The sequence below is a fragment of the Saimiri boliviensis genome, chromosome 6 (assembly GCF_048565385.1).
Source record: "Saimiri boliviensis isolate mSaiBol1 chromosome 6, mSaiBol1.pri, whole genome shotgun sequence".
Lineage (NCBI taxonomy): Eukaryota > Metazoa > Chordata > Mammalia > Primates > Cebidae > Saimiri > Saimiri boliviensis.
Genome location: NC_133454.1, coordinates 64512244 through 64528930, shown reverse-complemented (window position 1 = coordinate 64528930; position 16687 = coordinate 64512244). Strand labels below are relative to the sequence as shown.

Genomic DNA, 16687 nt, shown 5'->3' with positions numbered 1-16687 from the left:
TCATAGATCCTGATTCTTGATAATTTCGTGATAATGTTTTTATGTTTACAAACTGGATTTAAATACCACTTCTATTTTGATACTGGATTTTTTTTTTTGAAAGATGAGTGAGAAAAGCCTTTTTAATTAGGCCAGGGTTGGATAATTTTCCCCATACGTATATTATTCTATAAGTCTTTTTTATGATTTGCATTAACATCTTTATGGCATGCTCCTCAGAGTTGAAATAATAAAAGGTCATTTTTTTTCTAAAGATATATCTAGTTTACTATCCAGAGACTTTTATATTAAGCTGCTTTTTGAAGTATTTGATTTAAACTATCTTACAATTTAGAAATTTGATACGCCTCTCAACTTCAAATGCTGGTTTATTAACGTTAATCCCAAGTTAAGAGTGAGCAAATAAAAAGGGCCATTGTTCTGACTGAGTTAAACAAAATAGAATTGGGGTCATTGTGGCTCTGTGGTTCTACAAATTGTACAGTTTCTTGGCCTTAGCTGATGCTTCAGTGAAGTGAGATGATCCAGAGGAGATAGGGGAGGGCACTAATGTTCCCACACTGTCCTTGATGGAACAGTGAGATGGAGGCAGAAGGGCTCTTCCATAAAACCATTGAACAGCACCTGGAGAGCTGCAGGGTTCTGTCTGATTGTAGCACCTTAAAAAAAGTAGACCTAAAGAAGACGAGATGTGACAGAGTTTTCTCTTGAGGTTAAGAAACAAACAAAATCAGACATTACCTATCTGGAGAGATGAAGCTTGAGCAGGAATATTCCCCAAGGTAGTAAAGTGTAAGAATTTTATAAAATAGATATTTACAGTATACCTGGACAAGAGTGGCCTATTCTTGTATTTAAAGGATATTGTTTTAGGACAAGTAAAAGGAAGTAAGAAATAGGTGTTTGCTTTAATTTCTCATCACAAAAACATGAATTGGAATGTTCAGAATACAAGTAAAATTCTGATTTTCAGAAACACATTTTTTTTTTTTTTGCTTCCGACTATCTATTTACTATTTTATTTTATATCCTGGATTATAATATACATTAATATTGGAATCTATGGAGATGGAAAGCATTGAAAGGAAAACCATGTGTGACCCATCCATTATGGAAATGTTATAATATGTTCAAGTTATTTCTATTTGAAAAGATAGGCACCATACTCTAGGAGAGAATCTTCTAGAAAATTCTGTCAGTTTGCCCTATAATAGTAAAATCCTTATTATCTGAAGTTCAGCCTTGTGATCGAGGCAAGCCATTTGACTGTACTGTTTTTATTCCCTTGTGTGTAGCATGGAAACAGTAACTCCTATTTCTCTTTTCACTGGAGAAATATAGGTAGTTGAAGGACTGTTAAGATGAGTAGCATTTTCAATAGTTTTGTGGAACATATCATGTGAAGGTCAGTAATTAACCCTTGATATCAAACACAGACCAGAAAAGTGAAGCAACATTTAACAGGAAAAGGAGTTTTGAACCTGGAGTCAGAAGACCTGGATATTTGTCTTGGCTCTGCTATAAACAGCTTGTGACTTCAGACAAGTAATTTATCTCTCCAAAGGTCCAGTTTCCACTGACTTACCTAAGGAGAACCTGACAGGCCTTCCTTCTTGCTTTGTATCCAGTAGTCCTTTAGATTAAGTAGGAATAGCAATTCTGACACAGTAGGATAAGGGAAACTACATCTCTTTGTATCTGTGAACTGAAAAGTATCCACTGAGTACATCTGTGTATCTCATGCCATGCTTCGTGCTTCTTACATATCTATCTTCGTGGAGATAGATTAACCCAGGATATCAGACACAGACCATATCTACCTTCATGGAGATAGATATCTAAGAAGGTGTTACTGAGTCTTTGCCCTCAGGAGTTGTTGTTCATTTCATGGGAAGACAAACTGTTTTATATAAAGGAATATTATAAGTAAGCAAGGAGATAGTGGAATGATCTGGCAGTTTGAGGACTCGTGATGTACTGCTGGAGAGGATACTTTGTAGCCTTGTGACCTTGAACATGTAAAAGGAGCTTTGTTGACTCCCTCCAACTCTGAAATTTGGTCATTCTGTCTTTGATGGAGCTCTGAGTCAACCTGTTGGTAGACAACCCAAGAAAGAACTGCTCTTTAAAGCCAGATTTTTACGTGCGTTCTGTGTAATTGATCTAGTAGATGGAAGGAAAGGTCTACTTTAATTCACTAGAAATGCAATGAAGGGATAACCCTTCTTGTGAAAAATCAAGCATGTGAGAAGTGACAAGAGACCAAAGTGACCTTGTTCCTGAGGGAGTAAATTTGTGCCCTGGATCTCATTTCTTCTTGCCTGCAGCTCTGCATTTCAGCAGTTATTTTCTTTCCTAAGATATCATTCTCTCTTCACTGAATCCTCTTTTACTTACCATCCATGCCTTTTGTTACTTGCAGCAGTGATAACTAGTTGCCTACCCACTCCTGTTCTCTGTGGCTTCCTTTTAGTATATAGGATCCTCAGGGTTTATCTGGGTACACGTTGGCCCAGCTAGAAACTGCATTTCCTAGCCTCTCTCTTATAGTTGGGTGTGGACTACATTCTGGCTAAATGGATGTGGACATAGTGGTATGTGTGATTTCTGGGTTGCGGCCTTGTAAGGAAGCTAATCGTTTTCTGTTTTCTCTTTACCCCCTTTTGCAGATGAGAATGTAGGAATGTTAATATGCTGATGGGGCATATTATTCACCCTGCAAAGGTGAGAGCAATAGCTTAGAGGGAGATGGATGAATAAGATGGATTTTTAGATGATCTTGAGGAGCAGAGCTACCTCCTAGCCTGGTACTTCTCATTTATCTTTGGGTGGTTAAGTGAGAGAGGAATAAAGTTTTATCTTTTGAGCTCCTGATAACTTTAATGAATAAAAATCCTCTTTAAACCACCTCTACCTTGGGATCCCCTTCATCTGTTGCCCATTTTTTTTTGTTTCCTTTTGTAGCAGAAATTTTCAAGAGTTGTTTATATTTGCTGTCCCTTCTTCCTCACCGCTGATTCTTTAGACCGATCATTTGAGCTCATCATGTGAATTACTCTTCCTGTCAGTGACTTCTTCCTTTGCTTCCCCCAAGTCTTTACCATCTCGGTAAGTGACATTATCATCTACCACTTGTGCAGGCCAGAACCCCTGGAGTCATCCTCATCCTTGATTTTTTTCCTCTTCATCTCATGTTAAGTCTGGTCACTTCTGTCTTTGTAATGCCAACCGGACCTGACTACATCTCACTTTTTTCACTGGTAAAAACCTAGGCTGAACTAGTAGCTTTTGTCGTCTGGCAAACTGCCAACAGACTTCCCTGCTTCCTCTCCTGTTTCTGTTCTCCTCCCTCATTCTCGCCATACACAGTAGCCAAAAGAATGTTAAATGATATTCAGATCATATCATTCTCCTGCTTACTGGCTTTCCAGTATACCTAACGCTGAAACGAAAACTTAACATTTTATCATGGAAATAAAGCCTTCCTCTCAGTCACTTAGGAGGCTCCATATCTGTGGTTCTCAACCAGGGGAGATTTTGCCCTCAGGGGATGCCTGGAGACATTCTTGGTTGTCACAAATTGGGATAGGTTGCTGCTGGCATCTAGTGGGCAGAGAGGCAAAGGTGGCTGGTAAACATCCAGCATCCAATAATGCACAGAAAAACTCCCAACAGCAAAAAATTATGTGGTCTAAAATGTTTGTAATGTTATCACGCATATGGCTCCTGGCTGCTTCTCTGACGTCATCTTCCACTCTCCTCCTTTTTGTTCACTGGGCTGCAGTCTCAGTGATGTTCCTTTTTTTTTTTTGCTGACTTTAAAATGTTTATTCTTTAAAAAATTAGTTGCTTTTTATACAGCTATACAAAGTTATTAATGTTTCTTCGGCAATGGACTATAATGGAATTTTACAACTATATAAAAAAGTTACTTTAGCCTAAGAAACAGTATTTACTGTGTATACATAGTTGACTGACAAAATTCTCTACCATCCAGTACCCTAATTAACTGACGAAATAAGCTACCCATATTACAGGATTCCCCAAAAGAAAGGAGGAAAAAGATACACACACACGCACACATACACACACAACCTTCTGTGGCTCAAAACACAGTATCACGGCCCTAGCTGCAGGCAACTTGCAATTGCCAAATACAATTTAGTGATTAAAAAAAACCTTTCAGTGATGAAAAAACACTTGTAAATCCCACTGAAGTACTACTTTAGTTTAACTATACATAAGAAATTATTTAAGCTTTGGCTATTCCAAATATATTTAATGCTCATGTTGTAAGATGAGCCTTCCACCACCAAAAGTAACTGCATTTTATCTTTGAAATTAAGTGGAAAAACAAACAAAAAACTAAAACCCAGTGCTGGTGACAAATGTACAGCGAATTCATGTCTTCATTCTTCGCAAAGACTGAAATCAATTTTCAGGACCATGAAGAGCTAGAAATTCACCTATTTTCAGAGACTTGTTTGTAGACTATGCAGCAACTTTGTTGTCTTTCCTGTATTCAAACTCTGCAAACTCCCGGCTCCCACGACCTCCTCTGAATCTACCACGAAATCCTCGAGGGGCAGTGAAGGTACCACCTCTGCCACCACCACGCCCTCTGCCACCACGGAAACCAAGACCTCCTCTGCCTCTGTATTCCCCACGACCACGGTTTGGATGAAGTGGGATTCCAAATGTTTCAGCATTTAATCTTTCTTCAGCCCAGGTTGGACTCCATTCTCTATTGTCATCACAAGAAATATTATCAAAGAAGGATTTAGTTTTGTCATAATAGCAATTAGGTCCAAGTGGATCTTCTTCATCAGCATTTCCTTCACTGTTTGGAGTATAAACTCCTGAGTCTCCTTTATCTTCACCATTTACAGGCTTCTCCTGTTTCTCAAGTTTATCTTCTTTTAATTTAAGCTTATTATGAAACTTTCTGTCAATCTCTTCCTTAAATTGTGGATTTGCACTTTCAAAGTTAAAGTCTTTCTCAAATTTCATTGGCCCAGCTCACCGAATACCAAATCTTCCCCTGCCACCCTGATGACCCCCACCCCCTCTCTTTGGAGCTGAAGGAGCACCTGGAGCCACTTGTCTCTTGTTATCATTTTTGAGTTGCTCATTTTCTGGCCTTGAAACTTTGTGTACTTCAGCTCGCCTGTGCTCCTGATTCTCTATTGCTTTTTGGCTGGTAGATGGCAAAGGCCTGGTTGATACAGGACTCCTTCTCCCAACAGGTGCTGGAGCAGGTAAGTGGGCCGAGACGGTCTGCACTGCTTGCTCCATGGTTGGGCTTTTTCTTAAACGGTCTAACTGAGGGCTTGAACGACCTTGAGATAACTGTGTTTTTAGGGATCTTGTATCCTGTGTAAAGGCAGAATCAACTGCATTACTTTGGGGTAAGACACCACTGTTTGATGTTTCTATTCCAAAGGGTGTCAAAGAGCTTCCAGCAGCAACAACAGCACCAAACTGCTGCCCAACTAAGGAACTTGGACTGAACTGACTGTATGTGAGCATCCTGCCGAAAGGCCCATAGGTACCCGTGGACTGGAATGAAGAAGTTGATGAGCCTAGTGAGGACTGAACAATAGCTGGGTCTTGAGGCAAAGAACACTGTGGTTTTGGTGGCTCACAAACAGTGAGGTCTTCAATGTCACTCCCACGGGATATAATGTATTCAAAGACTTCATCTCGAGGTGGTATTGGACAATCTGTTGGTCTGTCTTCTGTACCAAAGGATCGAACTTTGGCGAGGGCTACAGTGGAGTTTTCGGTGTTGATGGTGTAGACTAGAGGATGCCCTCGTAGCAGATCTCCGCCTTGGAGATGAGGCTGATCTTGCTGCTGATGTAAGGGGTGCCCCGCTCATGGCGCCGCCGCGGGCTGCTCGCCGAGAGGCAGATCCCCTGCTGCTGTTGTCTGCTCCGCATGCCCGCCCGCTTGCTCCTTCGGCGCCTGTAGCAGCTGCTTCAGACCCAACATGGCGGCAGGGCCGGCTCCTCTACCCTTCCCCAGTCTCCTGCCTTCAAGCCGTGATGCGGTGGCCTTTTTTTTTTTTTTTTTAAGTAGACTTTATTTTTAGGTTCACAGCAAAACTGAGCCAAAGGTGCAGAAGTTTCCCATATACTGCCTATCTCCACACATATGCAGCTTCCCCCATTATCAGCATCCCACATGAGAGTCACATGTTTGTTACAGTTGATGAACCTACATTGACACATCATTATCACCCAAAGTCCATAGGTTATGTTAGAATCCATTCCTTTCTCCCATCTGTTCTGGGGGGGAAAAAAGAAAAACAAAAAGACTGACTTTTGGTATTGTACCTTCTATGGATTTGGACAAATTTAATAATGACATGTATCCACATCATAGTATCTTATAGAGTAGTTTGACTCTGCTGAAAATCTTCTGTGATTTGGCTGTTCATCTCTCCCTCTCCTCAACCCCTGTCAACCACCAGCTTCTTTACAGTTTCCATACTTTTGCCTTTTCCAGAATGTCAGATAGGTGGAATCATACAGTATGTAGCCTTTTCAGACCAGCTTCTTTAACTTAGGATAAATATTTAAGTTTCTTCCTTGTCTTTTTGTGGCTTGATTGCTCCTTTCTTTTTAGTGCTGAGTAATATTCCATTAGACAATGGATGTACTACAGTTTATTCATTCACTTCCTGAAACACATCTTGGTTACTTCTAAGTTTTGGAAACTATGAATAAAGTTGCTGTAAGCATCCATGTGCAGGTTTTTTTTTTTTTTTTTTTTTTAAAGTTTTCAACTTGGGTAAATAACAAAGCACACGATTGCGGAATCATATGTTAAGAATACGTTTATTTTTGCAAGAAACTGCAACAGTGTCTTCCCAAGTGGCTGTGCCATTTTACAACCTCACCAGCAGTGAATGAGAGTTGCTGTTGCCCCACATCCTTGTCCACATTTGGTGGTGTCGGTGTTTTAGATTTTGGCCATACTTATGGGTGTGTGGTATATGACGTTTTTTCTTCCCTTTGTATAAAAGCACGTTCTGTCTCAAGGATTTGTGCATGCTGTTCCTTTTACTTATAATGACTTATTTATTTATTTATTTATTTATTTATTTATTTTTGAGACGGAGTTTGCTCTTGTTACCCAGGCTGGAGTGCAATGGCGCGATCTTGGCTCACCGCAACCTCTGCCTCCCGGGTTCAGGCAATTCTCCTGCCTCAGCCTCCTGAGTAGCTGGGATTACAGGCACGCGCCACCATGCCCAGCTAATTTTTTGTATTTTTAGTAGAGACGGGGTTTCACCAAGTTGACCAGGATGGTCTCGATCTCTTGACCTCGTGATCCACCACCTCGGCCTCCCGAAGTGCTGGGATTACAGGCTTGAGCCACCGCGCCCGGCCTATTTATTTTTTTTAGAGACAGGGTTTTACTCTGTCACCCAGGATGGAGTGATCATCACTCACAGTAGCCTTAAACTCCTGGGCTCAGGTGATCCGCCCACCTCAGCCTCCCAAGTAGCTAGGACTATAGGGTGTGTGCCACTGTGCCTGGCTAATTTTTGTAATTTTTGTAGAGATGGAGCCTCTCTGTGTTGCCCAGACTGATGTGGAACTCCTGGGCTCAAGGGATCCACCTGTCTCAGCCTCCGAAAGAGTTGAGATTATAGGTCATATACTTCTTTCAGGTTTTGACATGGCCGCCTTCTTTCTCTTCCAGAGGGACCTTCATGATTACCTGTATATGCTGCACCCCCATCTCTTTCATATCATTCCATTTTATCTTCTTCATATTCATATTCATTTATTATTTGCTTATGTGTTTAATTTATTTTTTGAGATTGGGCCTCATTTTGTACCTAGGCCGGAGTGTAGTGGCGTGATCTCTGCTCACTAAGCCCACTTCAGCCCTAACTAGCTGAGGTTACAGGCCTGTACCACCATGCCTGGCCGGTTTTTATATTAATAGAGACAAGATTTCTCTGTGTGGCCCAGGCTGGTCTCAAACTCCTAGATTCAAGTGATTCACCTGCCTTGGCCTCCCAAAGCACTGAGATTATAAGTGTGAGCCACTGTGCCTGGCCATGTGTTGAATTTATAATCCCGCTCTCTCTGAGACACTCAAGGGGTGAGGGCTTTGTCTAGGCTCCTGCTCTATCTTTAGCATTTCTACTTAATAAATATTTCTTGATGATAGAGAGGTGCTAGAGTCAATTTTAGGAATGGAGCAGGGTTTTCAGCAATAATGGCAAGTCACAGGATCCAACTGGCAGCAGTAGGGAAAGTTGAGATTTGCTGGAGGGTGAAAAATCCGTTGAGACAAGGCTGCTTTGGTCTTCTGTTTAGTAATTAATTTTGTAGAATGGAGGAATTCACCCTTGTTTATTTTGTAAGGGGGCAAATGACAGAAGAGCAAGCTTTTAGGAACTTTTTAAGAAAGAAATGTTACTTCGGGGTGTAACTTTGGTTTTGCCTGTGTCTCTTTTTTTTTTTTTTTTTGAGACGGAGTTTCGCTCTTATTACCCAGGCTGGAGTGCAATGGTGCAATCTCGGCTCACCGCAACCTCCGCCTCCCGGGTTCAGGCAATTCTCTTGCCTAAGCCTCCTGAGTAGCTGGGATTACAGGCACGCGCCACTATGCCCAGCTAATTTTTTGTATTTTTAGTAGAGACGGGGTTTCACCATGTTGACCAGGATGGTCTCGATCTCTTGACCTCATGATCCACCCGCCTCGGCCTCCCAAAGTGCTGGGATTACAGGCTTGAGCCACCGCGCCCGGCTTTTTTTGCCTGTGTCTCTTATCGCTAGTCTCTGCATGTAGAGCTATATCTTTATATTTCAGCTATATAGGCCCTCAGGGAATATGGCATCTGCCTTTCTCTAAGATCAGAATTCCTTCCACATTATCCTTGGGAGGTGATTACTTACCCTCTGCTTCTTTATTTTTGCTGTCTGAAAACTCAATTATTTAAACGACAGACTAACTTTTTAAAAAGAGTTCTTATTGTTAAAAAAAAAAGTCTCTCATTTATGAAATTGGAACATTACTCCTTGCATTTCTGACTCCACAGAGATCCGCTTTATTTTTCACATGATAGCTCTTTGGCTGTCGTGTGGAAAATGGCTGGTTCTTTTATCTTCCCACCAGTCTCTTCTCTTTCTAGGCTCAATGTATTCATTTTCTTCAACTGTTCCTCATAGGAGAAGGTTTTTAGATGATTTTCCAGGTCCATTCCTAATATTTTTGGGAATTGGGGCAAGGATACAAATTGCAGGTCTGCTATGATTTGGATATTTGACCTCTCCAAATCTCATGTTGAAATTCGATCCCCAGCATTGAAGGTGGGGCCTAATAGGAGGTGTTTGGGTCATGGGAGTGGAGCCTTCATGTCTACATTAATGCCTGTTGTGGGTGGTGAGGGTGAGTGAGGTCTTGCTGTTAGTTCCCCCCAGAGAGCTGGTTGTGGAAAAGAGCCTGGCACCTCCCTCCGCTTACTTCCTCTCTCACCATGTGATTGCTGCACATGCTGGCTCTTCTTTGCCTTCTGCCATGAATGGAAGCAGCTTGAGGCTTTCACCAGATGCCTGACCTTCCAGCCAGCAGAAGTGTGCACCAAATAAACCTTCTTTATAAATTACCCAATTTCAGGTATTCCTTTATAGTAACACTCAGTGAACTAAGATGAGGTTCATATGTCTAAAAATTTACAAGTTATGAATCAAGTTAACTGATAAATACAAAATGTTCCATTGCCTACTTTTAAGAAATAAAACTTCCTGGTAACCTAGATCAGAGTCAGACAGAGAATTCAGATTCCTCTGAGTTTGTTTTTTCGTTTTGTTTTTGAGACGGAGCCTTTCTTTGTTGCCCAGGCTGGAGTGGAATGCAGTGGCACGATCTTGGCTTACTGCAATCTCTGCCTTCCAGGTTCAAGTGATTTTCTTGCCTTAGCCTCCTGAGTGGCTGAGGGACCACAGGTACCTGCCAACATGCCCACCTAATTTTTTGCATTTTTATTAAAGACAGGGTTTCACCATGTTGGCAAGCCTGGTCTTGAACTACTGATCTCAAGTGATCTACCTGCTTTGCCTTCCAACTCTGAGTTTGTTTTTAGAACAAGGTAAAGTGCAGAGAGCCAGCCTCTGACCTGAGATCTTCTCTTCCCCAGGCTCCTTGCAGTAGAAACTTAACATGTGCATATCTGGAACTCCACCCCATACATCTCCATACATCCTTCAAACGGCAGCTCTTTGACCATTCTTTGGGCTTGGGTTGTAAATACTGTTGGTGGGGTCATCTGTCCTTAGGACAACTGACTCAGAGAAGGGGCCTGAGTAGACCCTGGAAGCAGGTGGGAAATTTTGGAATCTTGGTCAAGATGAGGGCTGGGGTATGTTGGCTGCAGATGAGCACATCCTTTGGGCCCTTAGCACAGCTGGCCCCATAATCCGGGGTATTGTTAGAGGAAGGCCAGTGCAAGGCCCTCTAAAGCTTGAGGCCTAGGATGGGTGACATTGCTTAGGTCCAAGCAGTACTGTTCTATCCAAGTCAAACTCCGGACTTGATCCTATTTGCTAGAGTTTGTTATTGTGGAAAATGTTATATTCTCTCTTATGGTGCCTCAAATTAGATATGATATTTTAGTTAGAGCTTTTTAACCAACGTGCCAGCAGTACTCTGAATGTGTTACAGATGGGCCAGAAATACTGATTCCTTTAGTTCTTAGGATTGTCAGGGCAGAGTGGCAAGAGCTTCTAGGCTGATCACTTTCGGGTTCCAGCAGCATGACCTGTTTACCCCAGGGTGCCTGTACCAGTGCTATTATCCTGCCAGTGTCAGGTGTTCTATAGACAGCTTTAGTAACATTTTTTTAAAAATGAACATTATCATTTGGTCCACTTGACAGCGTCAGAGGTGTCAAAGTAGGTTTTGTGCTCTTATTAGTAAGGAAATAGATCCAGGTTAAGTCACTTATCTAGTGACATTTTCTTAAGTAGGCCAGTTGAAACCAGAGCTCCATTTTTATGACTTATTTTGGTATATTCTCTCTACTAACCCAAATTGTGTTCCGTGTACCTTTTTTTTTTTGGATAACTTGTCATTCTTGTTTATCTAGGGCTTATAGGAAATTAATTTTTTTAGAGCTTTTCTCTCCCAAATTTTGTTAACATTGTTTTCCTTATATTGTTATTTTTTAATCTAAATATTCACTTTTACATTTAATCTCTACTAAGTAGAATTATTTGTATTAGATTCAGAATTGATGCAGCATCTTGAAACATGATTTTGTGTGTTACTCATTTTTATAGTTCTCTTCTTTGGATTAGTGTTATATTTAGTTACTACAGTAATGTTTGTATGAAATGGTCACCTCAAACTCATTTATATAAGGTTAGATTCAGAAGGCAGGAAAATATACTGTACATTTTGGAAATATTCCTTTTGTAAGGTTAAAGTTCTGGTGCTTAAATGTAAATTCACTTCTTTTTTTTTTATCTAATGCCTACTTTATACTGATCTTTAGGAATGTTATTTTATTGAAACCTTCCAGTAACTCTGGTAGTATTACTATCATAGAAGGGAACTAGGCCTCAGAAAAGTGTGGTCAGTTGATCAGGTTTACTCAGCGACATGAGGGATTAATTCATACTTTAAATCCAAGTCTTTTTGCCCTTAAACTGCCTGTGTTTTCCTCAGCACTACTTTATAAATAATGTGAAGTGATTTCTGACCATCTAGCTTGGGCTGGGAAAGGGGTATTTTCCAGATTTACATTCTTAGCATTAGAGTAACAATTATCTACTATTAGTCCTGCACAGGACAACCTCTCCCTCTTCTCTCCCAGCAGAGAATTACCATTGGGTCAAAAATGTCAGTAGCACCAGGGTTGAGAAACCCTGCTGTAAGAGTTCCGAGTAGTCAAGGTTTTACTTTGAATGCATTTGTGTTTGCATTTTAGCTCTTTACCATGATGATAGATACTAGAATGCATGAGAGATGTGTGAACTACTTATGCCTGCATAGTTTATATTCTTAATTTGTCCCTCCCAGTTTGTGAACAGGTTGACAATGAGGGTAGAACATGATGTTTATTCGTTTTTAGTCTATGTTGTTTCTAGAGAATCATGGATTTAATGTTGAAGGCGTTCTGAATGGTGAAGGTTAGGCTTTTTAGGTTTTCATTCTTATTTTTATGACTGTCAATAGGACAAAGTTGTGAGTTGTGCATTTAAGCTGGCTTTCATGTATTGGCTTGCTAACAACACACCTATTCCTATGAAGAGTTTTGTTGATTGGTTAGAGCACAGATTTGAAGGAGTGGTTGCTTAGCATTCTCATACAGGTTCTTTCTGTTTTCCTCTGTTTTTGAGTTCCAAGGCATGATCAGAACCTCATTATAGCACTTTTCCCAATTTCTATTTAGTACCTTCCTACAATTTCTATTCAGTACCTTCTTTGATCTAGATTTCCATGCTCACCTCATTAAACTTATTTTGGTGTGTCATTCTAAACTGTGTCATTCTAAACTGTCAAGAACCATCAGAAGTTCCCTGTTTCCTACTGTACTGTTCAACTCTCTTGCTTGAGATTCAAGGAGAGCCTCTTTAGAATCTTTCTTAACTCAGGATTCTGTTTCACCAACTGATAAACATCTGTCTTGTTAATATACCAACAACTACTATTATTGCTAATATTGTTTAATTATTACAGATATGCTATGAACTCTTCTAAGCCCCTTAAATGCATTATCTGATTTAATCATCACAGGTGCCCCATGAGGTAGTTACTTACGGTAATATTTTTATCGCGGTAGAATATACATAAAATTTGCTATTTTAGCTATTTTTTAGGTGTATGGTTTAGTAGTTTGAATATATTCACATTATTGTGCAGTAGATCTCCAGAATGTTTTCATATTGCAAAGCTAAAAACTCTATGACTGTGAAACAGCTTGCCATTTTCCCCTTCTCCCAGGCCCAGTAACCGTCATTCAACTTTCTCTTTCCATGATTTTGACTACTTTAGATACCTCATATAAATGGAATTATACTGTACAATATTTATCTTTATGTGACTGGCATATTTCAGTTGACATAATGTCCTCAAGGTTCATCTGTGTTTTAGCATGCAAAGAATTTCCTTTCTTTTTTTGCTTTTTTTTTTTTTTTTTTTTGAGACAGAGTTTTGCTCTTATTGCCCAGGCTTGAGTGCAGTGGTGTGATCTCAGCTTACCGCAACCTCTGCCTCCCAGTTCAAGCAATCCTCCTGCGTCAGCCTCTAGAGTAGCTGGGATTACAGGCATGCACCACCATGCCAAGCTAATTTTGTATTTTTACTAGAGACGGGTTTTGTCCATGTTGGTTAGGCTGGTCTTGAACTCCTGATGCCAGGTGATCTGCCGTCCTTAGCTTCCCAAAGTGCTAGGATTATAGGCGTGAGCAAGTGTGCCTGGCCATTTTTTTTTTTTTTTTTTTTTTTTTTTGACAGAGCCTCACTCTGTCTCCTAGGCCGTAGTGCAGTGGTGTGATCTCAGTGTACTGAACCTCCACCTCCTGGGTTCAAGCAATTCTTCTGCCTCAGCCTCATGTGTAGCTGGGGACCATAGGCACGTGCAACCACACCCAGCTAATTTTTGCATTTTTAGAAGAGACAGGGTTTGAGCATATTGGCCGGGCTGGTCAAGAGCTCCTGTCCTCTTGATCTGTCTGCCTCAGCCTCCCAAAGTGCTAGGATTACAGGTGTGAGCCACCATGCCTGGCTGGATTTCCTTTGTTTTTAAGGCTGAGTACTATTCCATTGTGTGTTCGTAGCACATATCGCTTATCCATTAATTGTCAGTGGACACTTGGGTTGCTTCCACCTCTTGACTATTTTGAATAGTACTGCTATGAACATGAGTATGCAAATATCTCTTTGAGTTCCTGCTTTCACTTTTTTGGAGTATACATCCAGAAGTGGAATTGCTGGATCACATGGTAATTATATTTTTAAACTTTTTGAGAAACAACATATTCTTTTCCATTGCAGCTGTATCATTATACATTCTCACCAAGAGTGCTCAGAGGTTCCAGTTTTTTCACGTTTGGCAACAGCAACACTTCTTATTTTCTTTTTCTTTTCTTTTCTTTCCTTTCTGTCTTTTTTCTTTCTTTTTTGGCTCATGGGTGAGGTGTTATCTTATCATGGTTTGGTTTGTCTTTCCCTAACGGTAGTGATGTTGAGCATTTTTTCATATACTTGTTGGCCATTTGTATAACATCATTGGAGAAACATGTGTTCAAGGCCTTTGCTCATTTTAAAATAGTTTTTTGTTGCTTAGTTTTAGGAGTTCTTTATATATTCTAGATATCAATCCTTTATCAGGTATATAGTTTCAAATATTTTTTATTATTCTGTGGATTGCCTTTTCATTCTGTTGATAGTGTCCTTTGATATAAAAACATTTTAATTTTAATTTTGTCTAATTTAGTTTTTCTTTTGTTGCCTGTGCTTTTGGTGTCATGTCCAAAAAATTATTGCCAAATCCAGTGTTACGACATTTACCCCCATGTTTTCTTATAAGACTTTCATAGCTCTTATGTTTAGATCATTGATTCACTTTAGTTAATGTTTGTATATGGTATAAGGTAAGGCTCTAATTTCATTTTTTGTGTGTGCATATCCAGTTTTCCAAGAACCGTTTGTTGAAGATTGTCCTTTCCCAATTAAATGGGCTTGACACTCCTAAAGAAAATCATTTGACTATATATACTAGTACTCATACTAATTTTATAGATGAGGTGATTGACATTGAGGTGTGATTGATAAGACAATATTAATGTATTTTTAAAAAGAATTTGTTAAGCCTTAAGTAATTTATATTTAGTACAGTAAAATAAAATGAAGGGTTTTAGGATTGTGAGGTTTCTTTTTGGTGTGTTGCAGTCTTCTCCCAGGATTTTTGAGTTTTGCCAGGTCTTATAAAACTAGTTTGAAATGGTTTTAAAATAGTAGTTTGGGGCTGGGCATGGTGGCTCATGCCTGTAATCCCAGCACTTTGGGAAGCCAAGTTATAGGGATCACTGGAGGTCAAGAGTTTTGAGACCAGCTTGGCCAACATGGTGAAACCTCGTCTACTAAAAAAGAAAAATACAAAAATTAACTGAGTGTGGTGGCACACACTTGTAATCTTAGCTACTAGGGAGGCTGATGAGAATCACTTGAACCCAGGAGGTGGAGGCTGCAGTGAGCCAAGATCATGCCATGGCAATACAGCCTGAGCCACAGAGCAAGACTCCATCTCAAAAGGAAAAAAAAGGTAGTTTTTGCCATATTTTGCAGCTCTTTGTTTGTTGGGTGGGTTAAGTGAATATATCAACATTAATTTGGTAGATATTTACTACCTATTAGAAGTGGTTTTGTAGGGAATAAAAATTAGGGGCTCCATTTATGCCATTTATATTGTTACGAATTAAAACATAAGAGACAGAATGAATTGAAGATAATGCAATTTTTTTTGGAGCATGAGGAAAAATGAAAAGTTTGCAAGGTCTCTTTCAATTCTATTTTATTAGTCTGACATGCCAGGTTTATTCTTTCATAAGTAAATATTGTTTGTGAACAATTTGTCAGGTTTCTATATTTTCTCTTAATTTGTGTGTAAAGGGCAGACATTATTTCCCTGTGCATAGAAAACTCCATCTTTATGTGTCTTTTGGTGTTATGAAAATTGCTGAACATAAACATCTTTAAGTTTAGCTGTAAGAATCATCAGAACTTGAAGATTTTTCCTTGTTGCAACAGCAAGAGAATTTCTATATACTGTTGCATTTTATTGCCAAATAAGATTCTAATATGTTTAGATTTCCTTTTTTAACAATTGCACCATTAATATTGGGATAGTTTACTGAGATGTTGAAGTCAAAATTACTGTTGATTAACAGAACAAATTGCCTTTTCATCTCTTTACTCCCAATAAGAAGCAGTTTTCATCCATTTATTTACTTAAGAGTATTTTCTGAAAACCCTCTGATAAATTCCTCAAGTTGTTTAACATAGGAGAAGAGGTAGAAACAAAAAATGCTTGGTTTTTACTAGCTTTCTTTTCGCAGGCTAATCAAAATGGAGGCCAGGCTTCCACACGTAGACAACTGAATTAATGTAACTGGACCTGTTCTATCTAGGCTGACCTCTTGAAAGATGGGAGGGAAGTCTAAAACAGGAGAAAAGTTTTAGAAATCCGTTGGAGTAGGCTTACCCAGATTAGTGGTATGTAAAATATTATGATATTCTTAGTGTTTCAGGGCTATGGATTTTAGTAAAAGCAGAAAAAAATAAATTCTTGGTTAAATGAATCTATAATGGCACCAGTGGTTTGGAAGTATTTCTGAGTTACTGGATTTTATGCAACAAAATCTGGAATAACTTTTCCTTTTTTCCTTCAGACCCTTTTTCTTTTATTTAGCCTAATCCAGAGCCACTTTATACTTAATTTCAACAATATTTCTGAATTTCCATTATCTTAATTTCCTTTTTGCTGCTTTCAGCTGTGTTTCTCTCTACTTCAAGCTCATTAAAGTTAAAAAAAAATATGAGATTGAACCCATTTTTTTTCTGAGGAGTGTGGTGTTTAGCACCTTGTGGTGGCTCAGTATATTTTAAGTAGTATTTTCAGCTTTCTAGAAGTGTTTGCCTTATTTAGAAATAGTTATGG

General features: G+C 39.5%; 1 protein-coding gene and 1 pseudogene across 4 annotated transcripts in view; one reads left to right on the top strand and one right to left on the bottom strand.

The window, feature by feature from the left end:
* The window catches only part of ARHGAP32 (Rho GTPase activating protein 32), a 298214-nt gene that overhangs the window by 4741 nt on the left and 276786 nt on the right, over positions 1-16687 (top strand). The window lies entirely within an intron of this gene.
* Positions 4294-5942, bottom strand: LOC101039439 (protein LSM14 homolog A pseudogene; annotated as a pseudogene).